Here is a 19,266-nt window from a genome sequence, read left to right as displayed (position 1 = left end):
ATTCCCTTTCTGATTCATCTTTGCTCCTCTTTCATTACTTGCCTTATTTACTTCATTTCTTAGTTACCCTTAAAATTTTTCTACCTTGTTGGAAAGAGTCCCTTGACTTTCCTCTTGGCTTCTTCCCATTCCCTTGTTAATAAAACTAATGTTTTTTACTGGCATCTGTAAGAGCCAAGAGGGGAAGCTAAAACATTAAATTTAACAAGGCTTCCCAAACAATTTTTAAAGGGAATTCCTTTTTTTTTTCTTTTTTCTTTTTCTTTTTTTCCTTTTTTCAAGGCCGCACCTGCAGCATATGCAGGTTCCCAGGCTAGGGGTCAAATCGGAGCTGCAGCCGCTGCACGATGCCACAGCCATAGCAACACAGGGTCCAAGCCACATCTGCGACCTACACCACAGCTCACGTCAATGCCAGATCCTTAACCCACTGAGCAAGGCCAGGGATTGAATCCACATTCTCTTGGATACTAGTTGAGTTCATTACCACTGAGCCACAATGGGAACTCTTTAAAGGGAATTCCTGAGGTTACCCATTATATTTCTTTGTATCCTCATTTTAACTTGCTCTTTGCTTATGTACCAATAAAGCAGCTATTTACAATGAAAGCTCTCTAAAATTTACCAATCTAGAAGGTTTTTCCAATTCAAAAGACCCATCATCTGACCATTCACAGATAGGATCTCAATAGTGACTCAAACCAGTAAGTCTTTTATAGTCAACCATGAATGCAGGAGGCATTTGAACAAGAGAGTTCAAAAGATGTAGCCTTCACAAGATCCAGACAGCTCACCCTCAGCCCCCAAAGTAGTCTAAAGTCCTTTGCCGCATAAGTGGTAAGAAGTGCCAACACTGACAAAGCAATGTAGATTGAGACTACAGACGTCTCGACGAACTGTGACCCCTTATGACAAACTCCCCTGAGAGCTGGCACAGGCAGATGAAGAGATGCCAGTTGCAAGCCCACGTTGTTACCTGTGCTTCTGACCAGCTGGCTATAGCTGATTAGAATACCAGTCTCTCTGAATGACCACCAAATGCACAGTGCATGCACCTTCCAGATGTTGGAGACTAAAGAGAATATTCTCACTGGCCATAAGGCCGAATACTCATGACATAGTACAAGATGAAAGGAAAACCTCCTCAGAACAATGGTTTTCCTCCTTATGACAAATGACGCAAAAAACAAAAAACAAAAACAAAAACAAAACCCCAAAAAACAAAACAAACAAACAAACAAACAGACAGACACAAAGCAAAACAGTGATCATTTCTGGGAAGAAAAGGATCACCAAAGTCATTAAGTCCAAGGAACTAACTCCACAAATATTTTCTCCTGCTAATCTACTTTTAGAAGAAAATTCTCATTTTCAGCAGACCCTGAAGGTAGAGATCCAAAATTCTGAATAACATGGTAAGAATTCTTACCTTCTGCTAACTTTTGTCAGTTGTCCCAGGATGAATTAGCTGCAGCAGCCTCAGGGCCAACGACGTCCAAACACAAAAGCTGAATCTGCCAACCACACCAGCTGTCAGAGAGGAAAAAATTTTCCTCTACCCTTCTAGGTTCTTTATCCAAGATCTTCTAGGCAGTTAAAGGGGAGGTAAGCAACAAACATCCTGAATTTTCAGTTCTTAGGTTTGTTTACTTCAAAACAATTTCATTAAAGTATAATTGATCTACAGTGTTCTGTCAATTTCTGCTATACAGCAAAGTGACCCTTCAGTTTCTTAAGGATAATCGGCCTAAATTAATTCTGATACCAAAGAGACACATTTTGGGGTAGCAAATTTTGCTGCCCTACAAGTTCTAACTGTAGACTGTTACTGACTGAAGAGAAAACTGACAAAGTGGGAAATGATGAGGTACTTGCTTTGTTTGCTGCCTTAAAACTTTAAGAAAAAAATTTTTAAAACTATAATCCATTTTAATAAAATATTAAAACAAGGCTTTCAAGAATGCATAGTAGATCCTTGATCTTTTTTTAATATAATTTATAAAAAGAACTTTGGTTTTTTTTGTTTGTCTTTTTAGGGTCGCACCCACAGCATATGGACGTTCCCAGGCTAGGGGTTGAATGGGAGCTGTAGCTGCCAGCCTACGCCACAACAATAGCAACGTGGGATCTGAGCAAAGTCTGCGATCTACACCATGGCAATGCCAGGTCCTTAACCCACTGAGCAAGGCCAAGTCCTCATGGATACTAGTCAGGTCCATTACCACTGAGCCACAATGGAAACTCCAAAAGAACATTGTCCTAACTACATTCAAAGCAGTAAGTCTTTTAAAGGAAAATAAGCATAGCAGAATGATTTGAAGCGGCCATGGGAATACTGAAAATAATAACAAAGTAAAACAAGTTCCACTAGAGAGAAGACAACCCCTAGTTCCTTTTTCACCGTATATTTTTTGCATTTACTTGGTTAATTGCTAAAGCACCCAGAGCCCCAGACACTCCTTAACTAGTTAATGCTTTACCTACATAAAGATGAGGGTTGTGCAAATGGCCAACACATACATAAAATGGTGTTAAACATCACTAATCATAAGGAAAGTTCCAATCGAAACCATAATGAGATACTACCTCACACGAATCACACGAATCAGAATGACTATCATCAAAAAAACAAGAGATAAGTGTTGACAAAGATGTGTACTGCTGGTGGGAATGTGAATTGGTGGAACCATTATGGAAAACTGTAGAGAGCTTCCTTAAAAATTAAAAATAGAACTTACCAGGAGTTCCCATCCTGGCACAGCGGAAACGAATCCGACTAGGAACCATGAGGTTGCATGTTCAATCTCTGGCCTTCTCAGTGGGTTAAGGATCCAGCGTTGCTGTGAACTGTGGTATAGGCTGCAGACTTGGCTCGGATCTGGCGTTGCTGTGACTGTGGTGTATGCTGGCAGCTGTAGCTCCGATTAGTCCCTTAGACTGGGAACCTCTACATGCTTCGGGTGCAGCCTAAAAAGACAAAAGACCAAAAAAAAAATAGAATTACCCTATGATCCAGGAATCCCATGTCTGTATATACATATCCAAAGGAAATGAAAACAGGATATCAAAAATATATCTATATTCCCAGTTCATTGCATCATTTTTCACAATAGCCAATATCTGGAAAATACCTCTGTCTGGAAAGAAGAAAATCCTGTCGTTTGTACACATGTATGAACCCTAAAGGAAGACTTTATGTAATGCAAGTGAAATAAGCCAGAGAGAGAAAGACAAATATTGCATAGTTTCTCTTTACATGGAATCTTGAAGAAAAAAAAAGTCAAACTCTTAGAAGGAGAAGATAGAAAAGTGGTTGCAAGGATTTGAGGGGTAGAAGAATTAGGGACAGGTCAGTAAAGGGGTACAAACTTTCAGGTATAAGATGAGTAAGGTCTGAGGATGTAGTATAAAACATGTCAACTATAGTTCATAACGCTGTACTTTATAATTATAACTGAAATTTACCAAGAGAGTAGAACTTAAATATTCTCACCAAAGGGGAAAAGAAAGAAATGTATGAGGTGGTGGATGTGTTAATTAGATAGACGGTGGGAAGACTTTGTTTTTTCTCTTCCTTTCCTTTTTTTTTTTTTTTTAAGTTCAGTTCATTTATAATCATGGTGTTATCTTCAGGTGTACTGCAAAGTGATTCAGCTAGATCTTTTTCAGATTATTTTCCATTACAGATTATTACAAGATATTAAATATAGTTCCTTGTGTTATACTATAAATCCTTGTTGCTTATCTATTTTTATGTATAGCTGTCTGTATCTCTTAACCCCATACTTCTAATTTATCCCTCCTCCCTTCCCCCTTGATAACCATTAGTTTATTTTTCAATGTCTGTGAGTCTGTTGCTATTTTGTATATGGATTCATTTGTATTATTTTATAGATTCTACACATAAGTGATATCATATAATATTTGTCTGACTCACTTCACTTAGTATGATATTCTCTAGGTCCATCCACATTGCTACAAATTATTTTTTATGGTTGCGTAATATTCCATTATATGTGTATACAGACCACACCTTCTTTTTTTTTTTTTTTTTCCCACTGTACAGCAAGGGGGTCAGGTCATCCTTAGATGTATACATTGCAGTTACAGTTTTTTCCCCCACCCTTTCTTCTGTTGCAACATGAGTATCTAGACATAGTTCTCAATGCTATTCAGCAGGATCTCCTTATAAATCTATTCTAGGTTGTGTCTGATAAGCCCAAGCTCCCGATCCCTCCCACTCCCTCCCCCTCCCATCAGGCAACCACAAGTCTCTTCTCCAAGTCCATGATTTTCTTTTCTGAGGAGATGTTCATTTGTGCTGGATATTAGATTCCAGTTATAAGTGATATCATATGGTATTTGTCTTTGTCTTTCTGGCTCATTTCACTCAGTATGAGATTCTCTAGTTCCATCCATGTTGCTGCAAATGGCATTATGTCATCCTTTTTTATGGCTGAGTAGTATTCCATTGTGTATATATACCACATCTTCCGAATCCAATCATCTGTCGATGGACATTTGGATTGTTTCCATGTCCTGGCTATTGTGAATAGGGTGCATGTGTCTCTTTTAAGTAGAGCTTTGTCTGTCTTAAGGTGAGTTTCTTGTAGGCAGCATATTGAAGGTTTTTGCCTTTTTATCCACTCAGCCACTCTGTGTCTTTTGATTGGGGCATTCAGTCCATTGACATTTAAGGTGATAATTGATAGATGATTATTTATTGCCATTTGAACCTCGTGTTCCAGTTGATTCTATGGTTCTCCATTTTTTTTTTTTTTTGGTTGGATGGTCTCCTGTTATTATCTGCTTGAGTGGTTTTTTTTTCATTTTTTGCAAATGCAATATTTGGTTTTGGCTTGTGATTGCCCTGTTTTTTAAGTATGCTAACCCCTTCCCATAAATGTGTGTTTTAGCCTGATGGTCCTGTAAGTTCAAACACTTCATTACTATATTAAAATTAAGAAGAGAGACATACATATAAACAAAAAGGGTTATTTACCTCCTGACATCCCTTGCCCACATTTTATGGTTTTGATGACTCTTTTTTGTTTTTTTCTTTTTAATTTTATTTTGTTTGAAGCATGTTCATGATTAAATCTGTATGCTGGCTTATTTGAGTGACTTCTCTCTGATTGCAGTTTCCTCAGTCCTAGTTCTTCCTCTTCTTCTTCTTCTTTTTTTTTTTCTTTTCTTTTTTCTTCCCTTTCCTTCCTTTCTTTTTGGTTTAGAGAAGCCCTTTCAATATTTCCTTTAACCTGGGTTTTGTGTTGCTGTATTCTTTAAGTTTTTGTTTGTTGGGAAAAATTTTTATTTCCCCTTCTATTTTAAATGATATTCTTGCTGGATAGAGTATTCTAGGTTGCATATTTTTTCCTTTGAGCACTTTAAATATCTCTTGCCATTCCCTCCTGGCCTGTAGTGTTTCTGTAGAGAAATCAGCTGATATTCTTATGGGGGTTCCCTTGTAGGTAACATTCTGTTTTTCTCTTGCTGCCTTGAGGATCCTCTCTTTATCACTAACTTTTGCCATTTTTATTATGATGTGTCTTGGTGTGGGTCTGTTTGGGTTCAGTTTGTTTGGGGCCCTCTGTGCTTCTTGTATCTTGAATCCAGTATCCTTTAGGTTTGGGAAGTTTCCAGCAATAATTTCTTCAAATATATTTTCCATTCCCTTATCTTTTTCTACTCCTTCTGGAATTCCTATTATGCGTAGATTGGCCCGCTTTATATTATCCCATAGGTCTCTTATATTGCTTTCCAGTTTTTTGATTCGGTTTTCTGTCTGTTGACCAGATTGAGTGATTTCCATTATTCTATCTTCCATATCACTGATTCGTTCTTCTGCATTATTCATTCTGGTTTTTACTGCCCCTAGTTCAGTTTGCATCTCTGCAAATGAATGTTCTAGTTTTTCTTGGCTCCTCCTTATATTTTCTAGTTCCTTTCTGAGGGTATCTGCATTACTGTTCATATCTTCTCTTAATTCCTTCAGTATTTTCACTATTTCTCTTTTGAACTCCAGGTCTGTCAGACTGCCGAGATCTGTTTCATTGTTGACTGTTTTAGCTGAGTTCTCCTGTTGGTTTGACTGGGAGTGGTTTCTCAGCTTCTTCATCTTGCTTGTTGTCTTCTTTCTCCTGAGGGAGTTGTACTCTCCGTGATCGGGCAGTGTTTGCCTTGTCACTGCCGTGGAATATTTCCTGAGGGCTGGCGTTGTTGGTCAATCTTTTTTGAGGCAGTGTGGCTTTTCTGGAGTGTTGATGGGGCTAACAGTGTTTCTTTGAAGCAAAGGAGGACTTCCTGAGGGCAGACAGGACTGAGAGGTCCACACCGCGATGGTAGCAGATTTCACTTGGCCATGCAGAGCTTGCTCTGGTGTTTTTAGGCTGTGGGGTTCTTGCAGGGGGTTGGCGGTGTTGGGCAGCTGCTTTTTAGGGGTGCATCACCCCCTGGGGGCTGGAGCAGCTATCTGGGGCACTGAGAACCTGAGAGGCTCTTCCCTAGGGCAGCCCAACTCAGAAGGACAGCCTGAGAATGTAGGCGGATCTTTTCACAGTCTGGCTGAGCTTGTTGCAGCTTTTCTGGGCTGCAGGGGGTCCTGCCTGGAGCTGGCAGTTCTATGCAGCTGGTCCACTAGAGCATCCCCTGGGGGCTTGGGCGGGTAGCAGGGCCGTTGGAAACCGAAGAGGCTCCTCCCCGGGGCAACCCGACTCAGAAAAACCGTCCGAGAATTAGGCCGATCTATTCACAGCCTGGCTAAGCTTGTTCTAGCTTTTCTAGGCTGCAGGCCTTTTCTCGGGGGCTGGTGCTGTTTGGTGCTGCTCTGCGGAAGTGTAGCCCCTCCAAAGGGCAAGCAGGCCTGTGCAGGGACAGCCCCTGCGGTGGTAGGCTTCAGGCAATTGTTGAGGCCAGCCCTCCTGGATGGCAGGCAGCCCCAGGTCCGTGAGAGCGTAGGGCGTGGCGGGGGTGGGGGGAGGGGATGCACTGGGAAGCAGAGTTTTCAGCTAGCTAGCGGGCCTGTAAGCTTGCTGTGGCGTGGGGGGTATTCTATGGGGACCCACCCCTTCTTCTCTCCCCTCCCCAGCACGGGCGCAGACCAGGCTCTTCCCCCAGGTTCCCTCTGATGTGACTTTCCCCTTCCCCACTCCTGGAGTATTGCTCCCTTCCTCTGCGACAGCTTTGTTTTCTAGTCTCCCAGGCAGTCTCTGCCCTGTCAACTGGTTTCTAGACCTCCCAAGCAGTTTCCGCTCTGCCCCGCCCCCCTAGCCCGGGGACTAATCTCTGGAGCCGAGGTCTCGGTGCCCAGCCCCCACCCAGGCGGCGCCCCCCCCACCCCCCCCCCCCCGGCCCTTTCTCGGGGACTAACCTTCTGCGGCGAGGTCTGGGTGCCCAGCCCCACCCCCAGGCGTCCCCCGGCCCTTTCTCAGGGATTAACCTTCGGAGGTGAGGTCTCGGTGTTCAGCCCCCACCCAGGCGTCCCCCGGCCCCCTCTCGGGGACTAACCTTCGGAGGCGAGGTCTCGGTGCCCAGCCCCCACCCAGGCGTCCCCCGGCCCTTTCTCAGGGATTAACCTTCGGAGGCGAGGTCTCGGTGTTCAGCCCCCACCCAGGCGTCCCCCGGCCCCCTCTCAGGGACTAACCTTCGGCGGCGAGGTCTCGGTGCCCAGCCCCCACCCAGGCGTCTCAATTTTTGGTGACTCTGCCCGTAGTTCAGATGGTCCGTTGGGTTCTTGATCGGCTTTTCCGTACTCCAACTTACTGCTACACTCTTCTCTGCATCTGGAGATTCCTCCGGTTCGTTTGATCTTTCGCCCGGTAGGTGACTTTCCAGGGTGCGGGATCCCTTTCTCCTCCGCAGTTCCCTTTCGGGAGCCCCCGTCTCGCTCGGATTCGCCTTCTCTCACTCTCCTCTTTTCTCCTGTTCTGCCCAATAATGTCACGAATTTCTTGCCGTTATTGGAGTTTAGGTTCCTCTGCCAGCGATTGGTTGCTGTTCTGTGCAAGTCATTTATTCTGTAGATGTGCTTTTTTTGTTGTGTTTGTGGGAGAGGGCGAGCATGTCTTCCTACTCCTCCGCCATCTTGTCCTCTCTCTGTTCAGACCACACCTTCTTAAACCAATGATCTGTTGATGGATACTTAAGTTGCTTCCTCATCTTGGCTATTGTACATAGTGCTGCTATGAACATTGAGGTGCATGTATGGTGGGAATCCTTTTACAATGTATACTTATATCATCAAATTACCACAATGCACACTTAAAATATCTTACAGTTTTATCAATCACACCTCAATAAAGCTGAGGGAAAAAAGAGGGCTGTCACAGTAAAGCTTTCAGTATCCTTTCTAGCTTGAAGAAACTCCCTCTCATTATCTGTCTCCTTCATTCTACTTACTAAACCCTTATTTATCTGATACATCTTCACCCAAATGTTTGTCTTCCATCCTTTCCTGACCCTATACTTTTATATACTTTGTGTGTGTGTTTATTATCAGTTTTGCCTAGTATACTTTAAGCTTATGATAACAATATCTTTTACTCACTGTTATATTCAGCATTCATCCCATTCCCTAATATATAGAAGGCACTCCAAGGATATTTCCAAAATAGACCTGGAAAGTAGGTTTTTTAAAAATACCTCCAAGAGTTCCCATTGCGGCTCAGTGGGTTAAGGACCTGACTTTGTCTCGGTGAGGATGTGGGTTCGATCCCTGTCCTGGCTCAGGGGTTGAGGATCCATCATTGCCACAAGCCACAGCATAGGTTGCAGATGTGCCTTCAGTCTGGTGTTGCTGTGGCTGTGGCATATCAGCTGCAGCTCTGATTCAACTTCTGGCCTGGGAACTTCCATATGCCACAGATGCAGCCACAAAAATTTTTCAAAATTTAAAAAAAAATTTAAAAACCCTCCAAATTGAGGGTTGATTGGGAAATAGTTTGAATTCATTATTGAGGCTCTTAAAATCAAATTTTGATAGATTGGTAAAAAAAAAAGTGGCTTTTTATCAGATCATAAAAAGAATGAACACAACTAAAAGATCAGTCTCACTTCTCCAAGTATTTGAAAAATGCCAAGAAATCAAGAAGCTCCTTGTTCTTGTATCACACACTATCCCATGTTTCAGAAGTTGAGTGTTTTGGTCATTGCAAAACTGTCTTTTATCATCACTTATTAAAAAAAAAAACAAGTATTTATCAGAGTTACCTACTTTAAGGAGTGACCTCCTGTGGGGTAAACCATGACAGTTGCATGTGTGTAGATTGGGGGTGGTGTTACGGTTTTTCCTGTTTTTTCCTTAATGCAGATGCCTATCTTAAGCTTTAATTGCCAAGGCATCTACTGAAGTAGATATGCTATCTCGAATAAACATTGCCAGTCACGTGACTAGATTAAGAGCCAGCCCGCCTTCCCCACTAAGTCTCCTTTGTTAGGGGCCACTTTTTTCTGTTTCCCAAGTTTGAAATTCCCGCTCTTATGTTTTAAATTCACCAATAAAGAGTGAGCCCAGGAAACCCTAGGCTCCCTCCCTTGATCTGGATAAAGGAAGAAATCCAGGTGCTTGCTTGCAGGCTCCCTCTCTCTCGCTCCCTCTCGCTCTCTTTCTGCCAGAGACCCTGCTGCACTGCCCCAGGTGTACAGTGAAATTTCCAGTTTCTGTAAGTAATAAACCTTTATTTTTTCCAAGTTTTCTGATGACTTTTGCTGAAGGGCATCTTGTAGTCATAAGAACCACAAGCCTGGGTCCAGCCGCAACACTGGTAATTGATGGGCTCAGACTGACATGCAGCACCCCCTTCAACATTTTTCAATTGTATCTTTCATTATCCTCTCTACTTGGCCACAGACCTAGTGATATGTAGAAGTGTGATCAGGAACTGCTGCGGTAAAAATGCTATGTATGTCCTATTAATGGCCTTGCTAGTTTTCTGAGCATTTGACTAAAACAATTCTCCTCTTAATGATACTGAGGGAATTTGATATTTGTGTGATCCATACTACAAAGAGAGCATGCACGTTCTCTCTCACATTGCCTTTTACTCTTCTTAGCCTGTTGCTAAAAATTGGAGATGTTTGCATGCCCCAACACAGCATTTCTTCCTTTGCCTCACAGCCTCAGACCTAGCCAAGACCCCAATGATCTCTTACTTGGACTTCTTTCTTTATTCCATGCTTCAGATATTGCCCTATGCTCAAAGGATAACATCAGTACTGCCACTAGCTTTTCAGTAGTTTTCTGGAGCCTCAGTATGCAGAATAAAATTTTTTCCTCCAAATATTTTGTCAGAACTATCTCAAGGGCCTTGCATCTTTCTTCATTTCTTTCATTGCCTCAATCATCAGCTCCTCACCACCTCAAAGATAAGCAATGTTCAATATAGGCCACTCAAAACTCTCTCAAGAGCTATCCCTGAACTTTGGATGTCCTTTCTCAGCCTTTTTCAGTCCGTCTCGTAGTCTGATCCTAGATGGTTCTGCCTCAAGAAAGCTATCTTGATTTAAAAGCACAATTTCTAGCTTCCTCTCTCCACACTACCTTGGGAAATAGAGTAAATCATTTTTAGTAAATATTTAATTGATTTATTAATTTCTACAATTGCAAGTGGTTTAAGTAACTCATAGAAATCAGGCAATATGTATCCTTGTCTTGTGAACAGGGTTCAGGGCTGCCGTTTGCTGGGATCTGTGGCTTGGATGAACTGGACAGGGTTCATTCTGATTGCACAGAGCCATATCATAAAGTTGAGTATTTCTTTTGAAATTGTTTGAACTTGCAATTGTCTGAAAAATCACAAAATTTACCTTAGTTAAGGATCACTTGTTTGTGAGTAATAAAAATATATTGAAGTATCATAAACAAAAAAAAATGTAATTTATTGAAAGCAATTCCTTCAAGGGAAGGAAGTGTAGCTGGGCCTCGTGAGGGACATTTACACTCTCTGGGCACTCCGCTTCGTGTTCCCATTTCATTCTTTCTCTCTGCAGAAAGGCAGTCTCTGCTTCTCTTTGCATGTGACTTAAGTGAGCTTCCTATTACACCTAACTAGAGTCTCTGAGTCCCAATCCCCAAACTTGAAACATGAAATCCAGTTGATTCATGCCCTCTTCCTGGCCCACTGGCCTTGTCCAGGAGGCAGAATCATGAGATCTGAGCCAGCTCAGCAGGTCCCACGGCATTTCATTTTCTGAGGTAAGAATGGACAAGTTTCCTGCAAGAAAGCATTGGAGCCGAAAAAAAAACAGAGGCAGAGAGAATGACTTGCAATTTTTGAAGATACCATATTTTAATAAATATTAAATAAATGCTTCTAAAAGGTGAAATAACTTGCATATTTTTTTCTCTCTTCTGGGCAGTAGATTGCAAATTTCAATTGCTATTTTTCAAAGGCAGGATTTTTTTTTCTGATTTGTTCACTGTTCAAGCACCTAGAATAATGCCTTGCAGTAAATGTTTGTTGGATGAGTGAATAAAAGGCTTTGGATAATGATAATGGTAGTAACTACACTGACTATGACTGAAAGACAAGGAAATAAGTGAATGAATATACAAGGGAGATTATGAATTCTGTGACAGATTTCTTATAATTTTCAGTACTTCTCACATTCATTTTTCTAGCTAACTCCCATTTTCTTTCAATTAAAGTTCCTGAAAGAACTAACCCAACTTATTCATCTTTTTAAGTCTCAACATAATGTCTGGTATATAACAGGTGCCCAGTAAAAATTTGATGGATTAGTTGGAATAAGCGTATAGATAATATTATGCTTATGGCACTTTGAAAGGTATCTTGCAAGCCATAAAGTGCTATCCAAATATTAGATTATGTTCATCATAGGAGCTTTAGGAAAATGCTGTGTATTGAATGGCCATGTCCCTACAAACATATGTTGAAATCTAATTCCTGTCAACTAAAAAATATATTCACAACTAAAAAATTGACAATATGTTTTATTCAGTGGACAAAACAGAGGACATAAGCCTGGAGGCAGAATCTTAAGTGATCCTGAGAAAACTTCTTTGAGGAGGCTGGGGGAAGCTGGGATATATAAGAGTTTGGAAACAAAGGGCAGATAGTAGAAACAAAATATTTCTGTTAATAATGGAAAACTAGATATCTCAAGCCAAGAAATGTAGCCATTTTCTAAGTGCAAGGGAAGGTTCAAAGGTCTGGGCTCACTGAAATCATTCCTTTGATATGCACTTCAGTTCTCTGGGGCCAGTATTCTGTGTTTTCACATCCTGAGTTTCCTCAGAACTCACCCTTGGGAGTGGCTGCTGTCTGATGGCTGCTAGATGGCCTGTATTCTTTGCTTCCTTCTTGAGATCCCTCAGTGCTCAATGGCTCCCCCTTGGAGGGGGCTGCAGTCACTGATGACTGACAGTCTTAGTTTACTGATAGGACAAACAATATTTTATTTCTCATCCCCAAAGTGAAAGATATTCAGAGGTGGAAACTTAGGAGAGTGATTAGCTCTTAAGAATGGAGACTCCATGAATGGGATTAGTGCCTTTATGAAAGATCTCGGAGAGCTCTCTAACCCCTTCCACTAAGTGAGGTTTTAGAGGTAAAACAGCCACCTGTGAACCAGGAAGCAGGCTCTCATCAGAAATCCATTCTGCGGGTACCTAGATCTTGGACTTCACAACCTCCAGAATTGTGAGGAATAAATTTATGATATTGATAAGTCACCTGGCCTATGGTATTTTTTGTTTCAGCAGCCCAAACAAGACAGAAAATTACCCTGTCAAAATAATGATGATAACAGCGGGCAACTGGAAGTCAAGGACCAAACTAGGAGGCTGACCCAAAAGCTTAGGCAGGAACTACTTGATCTCAATCAGTTTTTCTGTTGCCTTTTCCCAGAAGGCCCTGTATTGAAATACAATCCATGTTTCTCTGTAATGCTAGAAGGGGTAAAAACTTGCAGAGGTTTGAGATGTTTTATCTTAAAAAGTAGATATCTATTATATAGATGTCTATATGTTAAACTTGGTTTAGATTAGGAGCCTAACTAGCAGGTCATTTTGTTTGCATTCCAATGCATTACGTAATGTCCAGGAAGCCAATAGAAGATTGAGAAGTGGTCATTCAGCTTAGCAATTAGGAGATTACTGATGGTCACTAAGAAAATAGTTTTTGCATGCTGGTTGTATTTATAACCTAGATTGCAAAGAGTGACATTCAAATAAGGAGTAGATGGCAAGAAATTAAATGTAGTGAATTTAAACTATTCTAATAATTTTAGTAGCAAAAGAAAAAAGATCATGGTAGCCTGAGGTCCAAAGTAAACTTCTATTTCCTCCATTTGAGATTTTTGATATATGATTCTCCAAGTGAAGTAATTTAATTTGCAATTTCACTTTGTCTACTCACACACTGACTGACAAAGTACACTCTAAAGGGCTTGTGAAGTAGATGGGTCATTAGTCTTGGCTCTAATGAGAAATTGTAGTATTTTTGCAATGATGATAAGTTGGCATGTGAGTAGCATATGAAAAAGCTTTCAGATGGTCAGCAGCTTCCACTGTTCATTATTTTATGTTTGGGGTTATTTTCTTGGCAGAAAATACCGTTTGGCTGTGAATCTATCTTTATTAGGAGAGGAATAAAGATTTTAACAGAATACATATTCTCCTTCTGGAAAAATGATCATTGCTCCATCTTAACTTTTCACTTCCTGGTTCTAATTTCCTCCCACATCTTTCTGTTCCTTTACAATTAAAGTCTTTCCCACTGGTCAGTCTACATTTAAACGTACTAGCAGATTTCTACTTTATGAAAATACAGAGTATTTTGCATGTAAAGTTAGTCCATGTCATCAGCCAACACTTTAGAAAGTCTGCATTTGCTTAAAAAGCTCTTGGGAACTTCATAGTATGCTTTGTTTCTCAGTAGCATTCATCGAGGTACTATTTAGGGAGCACTCATATTCTTACAGAGAGGCAGACCTAAACATAACTGTACACAAGCATTCCGTTCCTAGCCCAGGGACAAACAGCCATTCATCATCCCAAGTAAGACTATTTATTTCTGCTTCCAAGGCCAACACGACATTGTGGTTATATTGATCAGAAGAGAAATCTCTCCCTTTGGGGTGGGTGGGTTCAGAAAATTCTTTCTGTAAAGGGCCAGATAGTAAATATTTTTGGCTTGACATGTTATATAGTCTCTGTTGGAATTACCCAGCCCTACTATTGTAGTGCAAAAGCAACCATAGAAAATGACTGATTGTGTGACTTTATTCCAATAAAACTTTATTAATAAAACAGGCATCAGGGTAGATTCACCTCATCAGCTGTAGTTTGCCAACTCCTGCTCTAGAATGGACCTTGGTGGTCCATTTAACCATCCATGAGGACCCAAAATGGGGAATTCAAATACATCATTGAAAAGATATTGATTCTCCTTTGATGCCAAGTTATTTCTAGTATTTGGGTCACAGACATTGGCACTCTATCTCAAGAATTCCTCTCTGTCACCTTCAACCCTTTCCACCTGTGTTTTTCCTGTGCCATGCCACACATCCTTTTCATTTCTCTGTCTTCCTCACAGTCCACATTAATGAAAACCCTGCTTAGCCTCATCCTATTTCCTGACTCTCTCCTCTTCAGAGTCCAACTTTTAGTGTTTCTCCTTAACCCCAAATACCATCTGTGACTTCAGATTTCTTAAGCAACAGAAAAATTATCTGAAGCAAAAATTATCAGGAGAAAATAGACAAATTAGATTACATTAAAATTAAGATTCTTTCACTTTGCTGTCAACCTGAAGCAAATATAACATTGTAAATCAAATAAACCACAATAATTTAAAAAAAAATAAGATTCTCTCTTCAATCAAAGACACTACAGATAGAACTAACATACAGGTTACAGACTGAGAGAAGAGATCTGCAAAATTTAAATCTTACAAGACACTAATATCTAGAGTGTGGGGTACACCTGAAAATTGACCACAAATGTAAAGAAGCACAACAGAAAAATAATCAACAAACATCAATGGTTAGATCACAGGTAGAAAGAAGGTCTGGTGAGAATGTGATCTGAATTCACTATTGATCAGAGAATTGCTACTTAAACAACCCTAAAACACCACCTTACATGTATCAGAAATAGTATAAGCAGGAATGGCTAACAAAAAAAATGCTAGCTAGAAGTCCTGTCTGATAAGAGTGTAAACACATATCACTTTTTTCCTGAAGAGCGATTCAGAAATCTTTAGAAATTTTTTCACAGGTTCACAAGGAAAGAGTACATTGTGTTTATAATTACAAGGACTTGAAGGCAACAACATTTCATGCTGAGAGAGTGGATAAATTCAATGTAGTTGATACAAGGAATGTCTGTGTTCCAGTAGGTTTACACTGAATAAGCCCCAGAAGCATAAAGTTGAATGAAAAAAGTAAAAAATCAAATAAAACTTTTTGCAGAATACCATTTGTGTAAATTACAAAAACATGGAAAATGAGACTTTGTATTTTTAGGATATAAACACATATATCTAAATAATCATATGTAAGGACAAATAGGGAATACGCTAACACATGTAACTAATATGGGGAAAGAAATGAAACAAGATCTTGGGGGGAAATAGTGAAATGAAAGATCTTGAGCAGATTAATGACAGTATGATTCTAGAAACCATGGAATGTGATAAATCCTGTGCATTTAAATCTTTTAAAAAATATGTGTCGCAATATTATATACGTATGTTGTATGTATGTATATATATATTCCTTTGTATGTGTATACTTACACAGGGAGACACATATACATACATATTATATGACTAGAAGTATTTACTCTAAATATTTATACTGGTTTTTCCGTTTATGAAAAATGATTTTACTTTCCTCTTCATACTTTTCCACATTTTCTAAATCTTTCTTAATAGATATTACATAATCAGAGAGCATCTACATATAGTTTTTAATTAAATGGACAAATTCCTAAAGGGGAAGGTGATTTTAAGCAATTTATTTTAAAAGGTTTTAAAAATAGAATCAGAAGTTTCTTTTCTCTTCAGTAGTAATACCTTTCACAACATTCCTTGAATGGGAAAATCACTGAAAAAACCAGGACCCTGTGAAACATCTCACTCTCAGAATTTCAGGATTATTGCTGATCGAAGTAGTCATTTGCAAAGTCCAGGGTTTCCACAGAATATTTATTTTGATAACACTCTAGCTGTTGTTAGATCGCTGGGACATGACCTTGGGTTAGCTAGCAGTGGGGAAAAAAGACTTGTTTGGATTATCCTATAAGCCCTCTTCATTGTGAATAACTATTATTTTCTTAGCCATTTGCAGATTAGTTCCCTGGATACCACAAACTGGATACCAGAAATTCTCTTTAAAGGTGAGTGACATAATGATTTCATTTGTAATCTTAATACTTCAAAATCGTAGATCATGTTTCCAACAAACCCTTTCATGCCTGAAAACACATAACTCAAATTAGAGCCACTTGCCTATTTTTTTAAAAAAATAAAATATTTTGCTTAAATCTCAAAACCAAAAAATTTGTACCTCTTAAAGAAATGTCTTTTCAGAGAGATGTCTTGGTGAGATCAAGTTTTTCTTTGAGCTAAATGACCATTACAAGCCAAGCAAACATACCCTTTAGCCAAAAACTAGTCATGTGCCTGTGCTCACCAGCCTACCCTGTCCGTGGTAAAGATAATTTCTTGAGCTTCTGGAGCAGGTACAGAAGGAAAAAATAAGAAATAAAAGATTCAAAATATTTACAAGAAGATGGAAAGGAGGATCCTACAGTTGGGAACAAACTAGAAAACCTTCTGAACCTGCCAGGTAAGATGTGCTGACCTGCCTTGGAAACAAATCATTCATGAGAGTCAAGGACATGGGAAGGTAACAGGTCAGAATAAAATGGATTTCACTCTACTCTATAATCCTTTAAATGCCTACAAAGCCATCTTCAGTGGTTCAATGGGATCCCTAATTTTTAGAGTTTAAGGGGATGTCAATGATAAGAAAATTGCAGAATTGCTGCTCTTCTACCATGGTACTGAAGTGGAAGATTTTTTTTCTACATATCATTCTTTATTCACTGAACATTTTGTTGTTGTTGTTGCAAGTTTGTATGAAAACTATGTGGTAATGGGTAAAATGCCCACATGTAGTTTTAAATCTCTCCAAAATGCCTAAGGATCTTGAAAATTAATAAGAAATGATATTAAATGCTGGGCTATGATAATAAAAAAAAAGGTAAGAGAAATAATTACCTTTATTTGAATGAAAATTATTATTTCAACATGACATTTTTTCCTTATAGCCATAAAAGACTGTAAAAGGAGAAGCTATCAATTAGCTCTTTTATTAGCATCTCCTCAAATAAGAAGCTTTGGCATTACCATCTTCATTTATAGCATTTATACTGTTCCAAACTGCCTCAGAACAGTATAGCCAAAAAGAGAACAGAATATTTTAGAAGAGTTCTATTCTTGCAGCTTTTGATGATCATTGGAATAAAATCCATCTATTCTTTTCAAGCTTTTGAAAGTTAAAACAGATAGTGTCTGCTGAGAATTGAGAATCGACAATTTCTTGTAATTCGACTTCTTCCAATCATTTATATGCTGATTGCACAAAATACTTTAAGAATTCATTTTCTCTACAATCGAATTATTCTGGAAGATATTTATCTCTTCAAAATTTAATTAAAAAAATAAACAACAAAAAACCCCTCTGTTTAGGTTTCCTTGCTGAAGCAGTTCCTGTATGAGAAGATCCCAACTGGGGGTGGTGGGGATGGGGTGGTCTGTCTAGGGAGTAACAGAGAAACTTCACATTGTTTCAGAGCCTCCACTCCCCAGGGCCCTGAAGCCAGTGAATATCTACCAATCTGATCTTGGATCTGATGTTTAGGATTTTTTGTTTTGAACATAGCCTAATTTCTAGGGACACTCTTGGAACACTCACTGGGTCACTCTTGTCTATGGTTCTGGGCTGCTGAAGAAAACTAGGAAAGGTGAACACACCAGGGAACTAAAATTAACAGGCAAGCACAGCGATCTTAAAGCAGCCTCTCATGTCTATGATTGAAATAGCCTACGGCTGTAGCAGCTTATATAGGAGTTGGTTTTTAAAAAAAGCTTGGATAAAAATCGTGGTGAGCATCTTCAGTTTCTATCTACCCTCCCCAGCCAGCGATAATGGATTCTATTTCTCTTTATCTCACACAATGCTATGCGACACACAATGGATACTCAAATGTGTGCTGATTCTGTTTTAAATTGAAAGACATATTCAGCCACATGTCAGTGGATTTTGTTGCTTTGATTCTGACATTTTTCTCTGAGTTTGTAGGAGAATTTTAAAATGCTAAGTGACATAACAGAAAAAGGGAAATACCGTATGATATCACTTATAGGTGGAATCTAAAATATGATGCAAATGAACTTATTTACAAAACAGAAACAGACTCATAGACACAGAAAACAAAGTTAGGCTACCCAAGAGGTGAAAGAGAGATAAATTAGGAGTTTGGGATTAGGAGATACAGACTACTATATATAAGACAGATAAACAACAAAGTTCTATTGTATAGCACAGGGAACTATATTCAACATCCTGTGATAAACCATAATGGAAAAGAATATGAAAAAGAATACATATATGTATATGTATAGTTGATTCACTTTGCTGTACACTAGAAACTAACACAACTTTGTAATTCAACTACATTTCAATAAAAATTTTATAGATTTTGGAGTTCTCTTGTTGCAGCAGGTGAAGGATCTGCCATTGTCACTTCAATGGCTCAGACGGCTACTGTAGCATGGGTTCAATTCCTGGCTGGGGAAAGTCTGCATGCTGCAGGTACAACCAAAAAAAATAATAATAATTAAATTAAAAAAAATAAATGCTTACTGATTAATTATGAAGAAATGCTCTGATTTGTTAGCATATTGGATAAACAATTCTCATATCTGATCTCAAACTCTTGGTTTGAATGAAGATTTATAAAATAATGAACCTCATTTTTTTAATTGAAGTATCCTTTCATCCAAATAAAAGGCATAGAGTAAACACATTAAAATATAATTTTAAATCTCACCCTCTGAAATATTCAAGGGAGTTATGTTTCAGTAGGGCAATTTGGCAAAATCCATCTGTCTTTTAAAATTCATAGCATTTGACTGAGCCATTCTAGTGCTAGGAATATAGTTGCTGGTCCCATGGATATACTATAAAAGTATGATAAAAATGAAATACGGAGATGTTTATTGCAGTGTGTGTATA

At 39.2% G+C, this 19,266-nt stretch overlaps 1 protein-coding gene and 1 long non-coding RNA gene across 15 annotated transcripts in view; one reads left to right on the top strand and one right to left on the bottom strand.

Moving 5' to 3' along the window:
* Positions 1–239: 239 nt before the first annotated feature.
* Positions 240–8,093, bottom strand: LOC146395518 (uncharacterized). Its single transcript, XR_014831274.1, has 3 exons — positions 7,643–8,093; positions 2,739–2,967; positions 240–1,514 (listed from the first exon to the last, which is right to left on the bottom strand). It is a non-coding gene; the product is annotated as an uncharacterized LOC146395518 (long non-coding RNA).
* A 1,453-nt stretch (positions 8,094–9,546) lies between these two features.
* C6 (complement C6) overlaps positions 9,547–19,266 on the top strand; it is a 73,236-nt gene continuing 63,516 nt past the window's right edge. For 3 of the 14 annotated variants that reach the window (XR_014830686.1, XM_085001461.1, XM_085001453.1), the window contains exons 1-2: positions 9,547–9,659; positions 16,302–16,360. The gene's annotated coding sequence lies outside the window, so the exon portion shown is untranslated. 14 annotated transcript variants of the gene reach the window in all.

The sequence above is a fragment of the Sus scrofa genome, chromosome 16, assembly GCF_054392235.1.
Source record: "Sus scrofa isolate SSC_HxYL_T2T_F1_AM1 chromosome 16, Sscrofa_HxYL_maternal_Yorkshire_Landrace_v2.0, whole genome shotgun sequence".
Taxonomy (NCBI): domain Eukaryota; kingdom Metazoa; phylum Chordata; class Mammalia; order Artiodactyla; family Suidae; genus Sus; species Sus scrofa.
This window is presented reverse-complemented; position numbering and strand designations above follow the sequence as displayed.